The sequence below is a fragment of the Canis lupus genome, chromosome 21 (assembly GCF_048164855.1).
Source record: "Canis lupus baileyi chromosome 21, mCanLup2.hap1, whole genome shotgun sequence".
In the NCBI taxonomy this organism is placed as follows: Eukaryota; Metazoa; Chordata; class Mammalia; order Carnivora; family Canidae; genus Canis; species Canis lupus.
In genome coordinates this window covers 50,489,622-50,502,013 of record NC_132858.1, presented here as the reverse complement: position 1 = coordinate 50,502,013, position 12,392 = coordinate 50,489,622, and the positions used below count along the sequence as shown (strand labels likewise).

Sequence of the window (12,392 nt, the reverse complement as noted above, 5' to 3'; positions counted from 1 at the left end):
GTTGTTTGTTTTTTAATGTAAGAGCCTAGAAAAGGCATGAGTGATGGGAAATGTCCATATGGTCCTTTGGTGAAGCGTGGGCTGGGAGACCCGAGGGACAGAGCGGCAGTTGTGGCTGACTGCAAGCTTCATGGAAGGCCACGTGTGGCTGCTTGATCCCCACCCTGAAAACTAGAGCATACTGACACACTGCATTCCAGAACAGTCCTGGAGTTGCTCTTAGGAATTAATGGGAGGGTGGCTGGTATTCCGAGCAAAGGAGGGAGGAGTCCTGGTCTGTTTTTCCCTAGCCACACCATTTCTGGAATAACATTTTGCTTCTCTGATAGTCAAAGTCACATTATACTTATATATTTGTAAAAACCTTCCAAAATTCTAGAGCTATATGGCACAAAGTAAAATATCCCCATAAGCCTGTACCTACACTCCTGAGAAATAACAAATTTGTAGCTTTCCCCCAAATGTTGCCTTTCATAAGCATGTATGTGTGTGTATGGATATATATGTAGGTGTCTGTATAGATACATATAATGAATATTCAACAAACAGAATCATATTCATGTTGTAAACCATAACTCATGTTCAGAATCATGTTCTAAAAATTCCTTTTTCCTTTTGACTTCACACTGCAACTTGAGCAGATTTCCAGGGTGATCCACCAAGGACCATCTCATTCTTTTATTTTTTTAATTTTTTAATTTTTTAAAAGATTTTATTTATCCACGAGAGACACACAGAGAGAGGCAGGCTCCTTGAGGGAAGCTCGATATGGGACTCGATCCCAGGACCCTGGGATCACTCCCTGAGCAGACACTCAACCACTGAGCCACCCAGGCGCCCCCATCTCATTCTTTTAATAGCTGCCCTCTGTTGCCGTGCATGACTGATCTTTAGTTTGTTCCGTCCCCCACTGTTGGACATTTGAGTTATTTCCATGAACGGTTCCAATGAGCATCCTTATTCACACAGTCTTATGTGCTGAAGCAAGTGTCCACTGGACCACTCCTAGAACTGAAATCCTAAGTCAAAGGTCTGTGACAGTTTTAAGTGCTACACTCGGAAGGTAGGAACCTGCACAGTCAAGCTGAAGAGCAGTAGCCCGCCTGGGCTTGTGATTAGGAGTTGAAAGAGCTGAGGGCAGTAGTCATGGCGGCAGAGATTGGGGGCGGGGGAGTCGCAGGGTAATAGCCACCCTCAAATTTTCAAAGAACTGTCATTCAAAAGCAAAATAAGATTTGACACTTGACCCTTAAACAGCACAGGGGCTGGGGTGCTGACTATCCACATGGTTGAAAATCCAAGTGTGACTTGACCCAACCTTACCTACTAATAGCCTACTGTCGGCCTTACCAATCACGTGAACAGTTAACACATGTTTTGCAGGTTGCATGTACTATATACTGTATCCTTATGACAAAGTAAGCTGCTAGAGAAGAAAATGTTATTAGAAAAATCATAAGGAAGAGGAAAGACATTCACAGTAATGTACAGTAATTACGGAAAACAATCTGCATGTCAGTGGTCCCGTGTAATTCAAACTGGTGTTGATCAAGGGTCGTCTTTAATCTAGTAAGACCCCAGCTGGTAGACTATGAGCCATGAATGGGGGGAAGAAATGGCACCGACGTTTGACTTCATACACAACTTCCTTAGGCTTGGACTTCATTGAACTCACCAGGGTGAGTGCCCTAGGCCCAGGCAGCGGGGGCACAGGCCCGGCAAGCCGCCTGCTATCCTGGAGCTTACACTTCAGTGGGAAAAAGAGAAAATGCAGAAGTACACTTACAAAAAAACCCAAGGAAATTTCCCATGATGGTCAGTCCTCCTTGGGGAAAAAGACAAAACAAAAAAGGGTAAGGTGATAGTGAGAAGGGAAGAGGGGCAAGAGCAGTTAATAGGATAAGCAGCAGGAGCCCGAATGAGGAATAGGCTGCCTTGCTGGAAGCTAGAAGCGGGAATATATTAATGTGCATGGAAGATTAAATCATGGGATCTGCAAAGTCACTTAAAGTCTCATTCCACATAAGATACATGGACATTATCCAAACAAAAGGTTTGACAAGGGCTCCTATTCTTCTCAAGTATCACATTTTACTGTAGTTACACTGGCCACGTACGTTCTTGTGGGGAAAATTGCAAGGGGGCTTTCTAGAGGAATGAGAGCTCTTCAGGCCCTGGGATGTGTTCCCAGGTAACAGGAACTTCAGACTGGTTTTGCCCTTGAGGTGTGGCCTCACGGCTGCCTGCAAAACACCCAGGGCCCCGAATGAGGCACAAGGCACAGCGCTTGCTGCTCACTGGTTGGAGCCATCCTACTGCCAGAGAGCAAGCAGAAAGCAAGACAAGACAGGTCCTGAAGCAGTAATTCCAAGCCTTCTTCTCTTTCCCATATGAGTCATTGTTAGTCAGAATATTACCTTTGCAGAGAGGCTTAATTCCTTTCAGACTTTAAAGCGATACTTCCTCTTGGCTGAGGTATAGACTTTTGTCTCCAAGGACAGATCGTGTCAGTTCTTTGAGCCTAGGACTGTGGGCATTTGTTTATTTGCATGACAAAGCGGTCTTTTAGGCATTTCAACAAATAAAACCATAGAACACCATTCTGTGTTTTGAATGAGTACCAGAATAGCTCCCCTGTGAACTTCAGAAGGAAGTGGCAGCCGGGTCCCACTCCAGGGTTGGCTGTGCATCTGCTCTGCGTGACCTCTGAGAAGTTTCCTCTTTGGACTGGACAAGGTCATCTAGATAAACAAACATGGAAGTGCATTAGGGGGCTTTAAAAGATTCAGAAAAATAATAATATAAACAAATCTGTGCTGCGAAGAGGCGTAAAGCCATCTTCATAAGGTGCTGCTGGGGCAGGAGGTAGGGGAGAAGCTTGATAAGAGTGTTGTGAGAGATGCCAAAGAAAGGGGACAGAGAAGTTTTAAACTCTCATGGGAATGTAGCCGAAGTGAGAGCCGAGGGGTCTGTAGAGAGGGGTGCCTCTGTGAAGTGATCGCCACTCATCCCAGTAGGAAAGGAAACAGGAATGTGTGTCTGGGCTGCTGCAGCCAAGCCTGACAACCTTCCAGGGCCGGTCCCTCAGCATGGTACAGCCCCACCCCCCCAAGCCCAGCACCCCCAGGAAAGGCAGGCAGAGGTTGGGCACAGCCCAAGGTTTCCATTGGCACCAAGCTCGATGATCTACAGGCCTTTGTTTTACGTCTTAAATGTCTTCAGATTATGAAATTATTTACAGCTTCATGAACACTCATCTCTAACCAAGAAGTTCACAAGAGACAATTTCTGGGTGAACAGAATCAAAGACCCAGGCGGCTAGCTCTCTATCTTGTAATGACTGGGTCTCCACGCTGCTTCCTGTTCATATCCGGAAGTTGAATTTCAAATATTGCTTTTCAGACTTTATTTGGGGCCAGTTTTAGCTCCGCTTTCCTTTCTCCTGCCTCTTTCCTTTCTCTTGGCCATCAGCCACCAGGCTGCACAATGACCAGCTGGCCCCTGGCAGATCTTGGGACCAGGTGTGAAGTAGCTGGAGAAGCATTTCAAAGCCAACAAGGGAGTGATTTCATTTTCCATTGACACTATGCAGAAATGAAGGGGATTCAAGTGCCTTCAGAAAAGCTTCCTTCCAGTGAGTGGAGTTTTGGGGGGTTTCCAGACTTACTCTGTTTTTATTCTTGGAAGCATCATTGTTGCTTTTCCCCCTTCCATTTATATACCAGGAACTGATTCAGAAACCATAGAAATCGGATTTGGAATCGCTGAATGCTAGCAGACAGCTGACTGCTCTCTTCCCAAGAAATCCTGCCAGCTGGGTTAGGGTATCAAGTGGTGCCTGCCCTCCTGGGCTGGCCCTGCTCGGGCCTCTAACTCCACTGACTTGCATCTTACAGCAAAGTGCGCTAGCACCCGAGTGTTTTGCTTCATTCTTTAGACATTTTGTGGTTTGGGGCTCAATCAACCAGGGTATGATTTGCAATCCGCGGTAACTGGTTTTTGGAGCAGCTGCCCAACTAGGCAGGTTTCTGCTTGCTTGCTTGCTGAATTTTTTTTTTTTTTTAACCCTCACACCTTTTTTTTTTATTACACTGGGATTTCATTTTCCAGAGCCTTTCAGTTGCCCCCGAATAGACAGGCTCCGAGCAGGACCCACCAGCCTTCCCACATAAAGTACAGCAACCAATGTATTGGTAGGTTTTAATTTGCCCCAAATGTGATCTGAAAGGCACTAAAAAATATTGTTACTATCCAGTTTGGACAAAATCATATAGAAGTGAATCCCTTGCCTTGTGTGAGTGAGCTTGGCTCTACCTCCGGAGTGAATGAGTTCAGTTAAAGGAGTTAGGATAAGATCAAAATAGACGGGTTCGAACCTGAGAAGCGTTTTGGAGGCCTTTCTGTTAGCGAGCTCTTCTGTAAAAGACCTGCCCTCTTGGGTCACAGCCACCAGGTAAACAGCATATCCAGCACCTTTGGGAGGGCTTGGGTGGTGCCAGTAAAAGGAAACGGGCTTGAAACAGGAAGGAGGTGGAGTGGGCGCCCCAGATTCCGTGTTACTCTGCGCCGAGCACTGTGCCGCGAGCTTTGTCTGCATTATCCCGCTTAACCCTAGGGTAGCTGGGCTGAAGTGGGGGGGACACGGGCGCTGGGACAGGTTGGGGGGTGCGCTTCGGGGCTCCTGCCACTGCCCGGCAGAGCAGGACAGGGACTTGAGGTGACGGGCACCCAGCCCGGGCCCCCCCAGCCGCCCGGTGGCCGCGGACCCCTGTGCCCCGCGCTCGGAAGCTGCCCCAGAGTGCGCACCCCGCTCCGCTGGGAACAGGGCGCTGGGACCCCAGGACTTGGCCCATGCTCTGCAGCGGCCGCCCCGTCGTGCGAGAAGGAACCGTCCCCGAGTGCTGACCTCCGTCCCTGCCCGCCGGCCGGGGCTGGCACTGGGGTGCACGCCGTCTCGGGGCACGGGGCCCTGATGCTCTGCCGGCCCCGCGGGTCGGCTCCCAGGGCAGCAGGTGGGAGGCAGCCTTCCCCAAACCTGTAATTTGGGGGCAAAACAAACAGATGATTAGCTGGGGGTTGTCGCTTTCAATCAAGGGCTTCGGCACCGTCTAGACGTGGCCTCAGAACCGGGGGCTCCCTGGCTGCACGCAGGAAGGGCTCCTGCAGGTCCCTCGAGCGCCAGGCCACCCCGTCCCGGAGCCTCTTGGCGGCTCTCCCACCTGCCTCTTTTTTTTTTTTTTAAGATTTTATTTATTTATTCATGAGAGAGAGAGGCAGACACAGGCAGAGGGAGAAGCAGGCTCCATGCAGGGAGCCCGATGTGGGACTCGATCCCGGGTCTCCAGGATCAGGCCCTGGGCCCAAGGCGGCGTTAAACCGCTGAGCCACCAGGGCTGCCCTCCCTCCTGCCTTTTGTGCTCACTATTAGAACAGAGAAATAAGAAGCAGGGGGTGTGAATCCTGTTTAAACAAGTCATCCTGGGCCGCCTGCAGGGCTCAGCGGTTGAGCATCTGCCTTCGGCCCAGGACGTGACCCCGGGGTCCTGGGATCAAGTCCTGCGTCGGGCTCCCCGTAGGGAGCCTGCTTCTCCCTCTGCCTGTGTCTCTGTTTCTCTCTGTGTGTCTCTCATGAATAAATAAAATATTTAAAATAAAACAATAAAATACGGCATCTTGACGTCCCTGTAGAAGCTATGAAATTGCCGTCTGACCAGACCCGGGCCACACGGGCACTTGGCGGAAGACGTAGCCCTGGCCCTGTCTCTGGACCTTCGCTCTTCACTCCTTAGCTGGGGCTCTGTGCCTGCGACCCCAGGGCCTTCCAGGCGCAGGTTCCTGGTTCCAGCCTTGGTCTTCTACGACAGCCGTTAATTTTAGCATGGAGATCTTGAGACGATCATCAGAGGAAGAGAAAATTATGCCAGACAGACTCAGGGTGTCCGTGTACTCTCCCTTCCAAATCATGACACTTTTTTTTTTTTAAGATTTTTATTTATTTGAGAGAGAGAGAGAGAGAGGGGAGATAATGAGGAGGATGAGCACAGAGAGAAGCAGACTCCCCACTGAGCCGGGAGCCCAACCGGGGGCTCGATCCCAGGACCCTGAGATCATGACCTGAGCTGAGCCGAAGGCAGATGCTTCATGACTGAGTCCCTGGGTGCCCCCAAACCAAGATACTTTTGTTAGTGAATGGAGAGGAACCAAGCAGACCCTGGAAGCCCAGGCACGAAGAATCCAAGAATCCTGGACAGGTGCAGCCGTGCTTCCGTGTGCTTCAGAAAGTATTTCCAAAGTCAGCTTGGAAAGAGGTTTCATTACTCAACCTCCAGTTACATAGAAAGTTAAGGAATCAGAGCAACTCGTTACATACACATTCTGAGTAATAGTGAGACAGGGCTGATAACGCGGCTAACCCCGGCTCGGGGCGACTGAGGAAGGTAATGAACGTGCTGAGGGCATGGTGAGCATTCAGGACACATGTTGATCCTGTAAAAATATTTCATAGTCAAATCACTAGCACCCAGGCAGTTGCCTTATTTTCCATGTGAAATACACAGTCGAAAACGCCCGATAGCACTCACTTTCCCCATCTGTCTACAGCATGGTGATTTCAGTTTCACGTTACCCCTAAAATACTGGGGAAAGTCTTTGATGTACAAAATTATGTTTTTGTCCCATAGATGAGTAAGTCACCTTCTCCTCACATTCCCCAATATTTCTTTCACTGGACTTCCGCCAATAAGAAATCAATAAGGGGGAATTCACTGAAAGCCCCACATCGGGCCCCCTGCTCAGGGCGGGAGTCTGCTTCTCCCTCTTCCTCTACTCCTCCCTGTCCTCGCTCGCTCGCTCGTAAATAAATACATAACAAAATCAATAAAATCTTTTTTATTTTTATTTATTTTTTTAAAAGATTTTATTTATTTATTCATGAGAGACACACAGAGAGAGAGGCAGAGACACAGGCAGAAGCAGAGGGAGAAGCAGGCTCCATGCAGGGAGCCCGACGTGGGACTCGATCCCCGGTCTCCAGGATCACGTCCTGGGCTGAAGGCAGACACTTAACCGCTGAGCCACCCAGGCTGTCCCAATAAAATCTTTTTTTTTTTTAAAAAAAGAAGTTATATTTATCATTACCTAAGATCTTAGCTGTTCTGTCTTTTAGAAATAGAGGGATTCTATAATCAGTCACGGGATGGGAGAGTGATCACAGCCCTCCCATCGCCAGGGTTTCCTGGAACCTTCCTAAAGGTGGAGACTGTTGGGAATCCATCGACAGCTTGGCATAGGGGCACTGGGACAGCGGGGACACAGGCTCGCCACGGGTTTCACTTCCACCTACAAGTTTCCTTCAGAGCATCAGGCAACGAAGACTGACCTGGTAACTCCCTTACGTCAGTCCTGCCAATTACGTGGAGAACTTCCGGTGTGCCCGTCCCTCTGCGTCGGAATCCACTCGCGGCAGGGTGCCAGTGCATTTGCCGGGCAGCTGGACTGGTTGGCCCCTGATTGCACAGCCGCAATGGAGAATGACATCAGTAAACTTTATAATCCCCAGGGCAATCGTGTATTGTTATAATTTTACATTTTAAAAGACAACAGGTTGCGTGTAGGACGATGTGTGCTGGCACACCCAGGGACCCTTCCCAGGTAACCAGGATGAGCATCTGAAGTCGGAAACAGAAGTTTTCCTAAGGGGAGATTCAGTGGTTTTTATTAGCTTACTCAGTTCGGAATAGGGGGCAAAACGTGGGCTCATGGGCATTATTATAATCTTATTTGCTTGACACCTAAAAAGATGTCTTAATCGTGCTAGAGAAAGATTACCGTCAGAGAAGAAGGAATTGGCAGCACAATTGATCCCTGATGTCAGGCTCTGAAGAATGCAGGCCTTGGATTCTTGGGCAGGAGGGCAGGCCATTGAGATTTCTGAGTCCACGCGGTCCTCAGTAGTCCCCCCCCCCCACCCCGAGGCTCTCCAGAGGGAGCCCAGTTCTACCTAGCATCTCCCCTTTTGCAGGTAACTTAGTGAAGGGTGGTGAGGACCCTGGGCCGGATCACCTCCTTCTGGCCCCCTCCGCCCTCCTGTTCATACCCTACGCCAGCCCCCTGCACAACTCCATCCTGAAACCCCGGATTCCTAGCAGGGGGTTCTGTGTTTCACCAGATAGCTTTTCTCATAGGGAGCAGCTTTCCTAGAAGTTTTTTTCAAGTAAATTTTCAGTTCAAGTGTAACGTAAAGTCAGGAACGTCCACGGATCACAGGCGTGGATCACAATTTGACAAACTTCACAAACCGAATCTCCCTTCCTCACCAGCACCCAGATGAGGCCTTTTGTGTCTCCCTCTGGGATGCGGTAATCACTACACCGATGCCAACTCTGTGGGTTTGCTTTGACTGTCCTTGAATTTCGTATAAATGGAATCATCCAGTATGTGGCCTCACGTGTCTGATTTCTTCCGCTCAGCATCTTGTGTTCACATCGGTCCGCGATGTTCTATGCAGTTGTTTCTCCCATTCTCAGCTGGATGGCTCATTGTAAGAGAATACCACAAAGTGTTTATCTCTTCTACCATAGGTGGATGTTTGGGGCATTTCTCTTCTTTTGCAATTATGAGACTGTGAAATCCTCCCCCATGTCTCTTGGTGGGGTGCCGAGGAGTGGAATGCTGGCTCTTAGGGTGTGAGTTCGCTCAGCTTTAGCAGATACTGCCGAAAGGTTTTCCCAAGTGGTTTTAGCAAACTGTATTCTTCTGCCTGCGGTGTTTAGAAGTTTCAGTGGCTCAGGATCCTGGTTCCAAGACGATCAAGAAAAGAAGGAATAGTGGTCGCGCCCAAAAGGGCCACAGTACTTGGATTACCCGACTTTCTCATTTTAGCTATTCTGACGAGCGGGCTCCCTGCAACTAATGATGAAAATTAATATTAACCAGCCTTCTTAAAAATGAATTAACTTTTTAAAATTCATAAATATAGCCTTTCATTATCTAGGAAGCAACATGGGACCTTGAACGGTATAGGAGTGTGACTGGAGTCAGGCAGAAACGGGCTTGGATATTGCTTCTGCCTTTTGTCAGCTGAGTAGCTTATCTCCAAACTTTGATTTCTCCTTTGGTAAAATTAGAATTAAGGACAGGATTGAGTGAAGATTAAGTGCCATCATGTCTAAGACCAGCAAAGTCCTGAGGCATGCTAGAGTTAGTAATGGTTGGCTGTCTGTACCCCACTCCCAACAGATTTGCTTTTCTTTTTTTAAAACACAAATTCATACTTGCTACAGAAAAGCCAGCTTCCTTTAGAAAGCATTAGGGTCGTGTATGGCCGTGAGCCACTATCAACCGTGACCAAGAATGATAAACCGACATGCAGTCTCTTTGCTTTGTTCTCTTCCTAGATAATATGAATTTTCACAGTTTTCCCATGGCCATTTCAGAAATTATGGAGGATGACACTTAAAAGAGAGATTGGAAACCATCCAGCCCAACAATGCACTCCGCTAAACCTGAACTGAGCCTCAGACAGGCTTTCCCAGGCCCCCACAGGTAGCCGTGGTCTAGAAGCAGCTGGAACGCAGACCCTTTGATTCTAGGGCAGTGCCAGTTTCACAGTGTTTGGTGACTGTGATAATTAGGGCATGAATCTGTTTTTAAGTGACAGTGAAAAGGAAAATCACTTTTGACATAGGCAGTTCCTGTAATTAACAAATTGCTCACAACAAACCCTAAAAAATTGCTGTAGACAACCTCCTGTACCGATAACTTGATTATTTAGCAAGTCAAATTCAAAGGGAAATTATTTGCTCTCTTGATTCCAGTCGTTTATAAGGTAGGATGGACATACGGTTAAAGATCTTCTCGCTACCTTCTTAGATCAGTAAATGGTTCTTGGATGAATGGGAGTGACTGAGATACGGTAGTATCCAAAGGAAGATCTAACAAACTAGGAGAGAGGAACACTTCCTCTGGGAAAACCCATACTTTCTAGCTCCCACATTTGGGAAGCATGTTACAGTTAAGCTGCAAAAAACAAACAAGGCAACTTGTCAAAACGGAAGGATTTTTGGCCATAGCTGCTGCAGCGGTTGGGGGGAAAGGGAGGGGGATGTTGGATCCTAGGGAAGCCAGGGCAGGTCTGGAGAAGAGGCTCTGAAGGAGCAGTGAAAGGCCTCCAGGAACAGGGCCCTTCCCTAACCAGAAGAACTCTAAAAGAACCCAGAGGAGCCACAGCAGGCACCTTGCTGCGAGCAATTTGCAAACTGTTTTCTCAGCCTCATCCAGAAGCATTTTGCTGACTGCCCTCCACAGACCCTGAAGGAAAATCTTGTCTCTTTAAGGTTCACATTTGTGCATATTTGTGTGATGGTGGCTCGTGAGTGATGTGCTGGCTGCATGCAGAAAACTACTAATAAAGTATATTTGAGGTCTGGGACATTTCAAAAGATTGGATTTTGCAGGCAGAGAAACCGAGCAGGTTTGAGAGTTAGGACCCCCGTGCAAGGAGCGTGCGGACCTAGGACCTGGAGAAAAGGCAGGAACAGCAGAACCTAAATACGGTCCGGCACCACCCAGACTCAACATCTGTAAATCCCTGTTAGAAGCGCCTTATGATTGTGCCCTTGTGGGAGTGTTGGTGGGAAGGCAGACAGGTGCAGCCACTCTTGGAAAACAACTTTGGAGGTTCCTCAAAAAGTTAGAAATAGAACTACTCTGTGACCCAGCAATTGCACTACTAGGTATTTATCCAAAGGATAAAAAAAAATAGGGATTTGGAGGGACACATGTCCTCGGATGTCTATAAAAGCAGCATTCTCAACCATAGGCGGTTATGGAAATGTTCATCTGCAGATGAATGGATAAAGACCTTGTGGTATATACAGACAGTGGGATATCACTTGGACCTCAAAGAGTGGCATCTTGCTATTTGCAGTGACATGGATGAGCCTAGAGAGTATTATGCTCAGCGAACTAAGTCACAGAAAGACAAATACCATATGATTTCACTCATAGGTGGAAGTTAAGAAACAAAATCGATGAACATGGGCACTGGGGGTGGGGGGCAGAAAAAGTGTTAAACCACAAAGCACACTGTTACCTGAAGAGAACAAACTGAGGGGTGTTGGAGGGGAGGTGGGTGGGGGAATGGGTGAAGTAGCTGATGGGGATTAAGGAGGGCACTTTTTGTGATGAGCACGGAGTAATCTATGGAAAGTGATGAATCACTGAGTTCTACACTTGATTATATAAAAACTTGAAGGAAAAAAAAATCATTGTATCCTTACATCATTGGTATCTTTAAAAGTCTCTCGTGCACAGTTAAATTTTGGTAACGAAGCCTTCATTTGTCTTCATAAAACACTTAGCAGGAAAGTGGGGCACCTAAGTGACTCAGTCATTTAAGCCTCCTGCTTAAATCCGGGCTTCGGTCATGATCTCAAGGTCATGAGATCGAGTCCCATGTCAGGCTCCATGCTCAATGCAGAGTCTGCTCATCCCTTTCCCTCTACTTCTCCTTTCATTCTCTCTCTCTCTCTCTCTCTCTCAAATAAATAAATAAATAAAATCTTTTTAAAAATGCCTAGCAGAAAGTAAGTTATCCCTGTAGGTTTTAAGCAGAAATGCTAGGGGGCCAATGGGGCCAGTAAGTAACTGGAGATGCCATCCAAACCCAGAGTGGGAAGAGCATCTCAACCACACCAACATGCCCACTCCCTGCTGCTTGGAAGGCTTATCACCTTTGGCTTAGTCATCCAGCAAACACATATCAGTCATCAACCTCCCTCCATGTGTCGGTGACCAGCAAGGCACTGGCTGTAGCAAGTCCGATAGACGCCATGCGTGTCCTCCAGGAATCTCACATCCATTGGACACACAGACAAGCAAATTAGTCATTCACAGCCAGAGCCTAGGTCATGGGGGCTGCAACCAGCATGGGAGTATGGCCGGTCTGTCTGGAAGGCTCCCAGGGAGGGCTGAACATTGAAGTGACAGAAGGCCCCATAAAGATTTCCTAGTGCCAAACTTCAGGAAAATTGGCCAAGGTGTTTTACTTAAAAACCACAACCTGGAAAGCCAGAGTTTAACCTTAAAAATACATTTCAAAGGTATTTTTATTTTTAACAAATCCTACCTTTCCTCCAAAGTCAAGGAGAAAAGAATAGGGATCCATCAGGGGATCATGTAAGCCTGAAATGACTGTCCCTCCGCCCCCATCCCCACTGCTCATTTTACAATTCAAGTGCCGCTGACTGTAATACACTGAGTGCTCTTTCTTCTCCGCGCACAGTGTGGATAATGGTCTACACATCTCTCTCCCTTGAGATCTAACATAGTGACATTACAGACTCAGAAGGGGAAGTCAGACTCTCTTGTTCTTTGATACAATAGGATATGAC

The 12,392-nt window shown here is 47.7% G+C and overlaps 1 protein-coding gene across 3 annotated transcripts in view; it reads left to right on the top strand.

Annotated features, from left to right (window-relative positions):
- Nucleotides 1–12,392, top strand: part of EGFR (epidermal growth factor receptor) — a 197,330-nt gene that overhangs the window by 101,781 nt on the left and 83,157 nt on the right. The window lies entirely within an intron of this gene.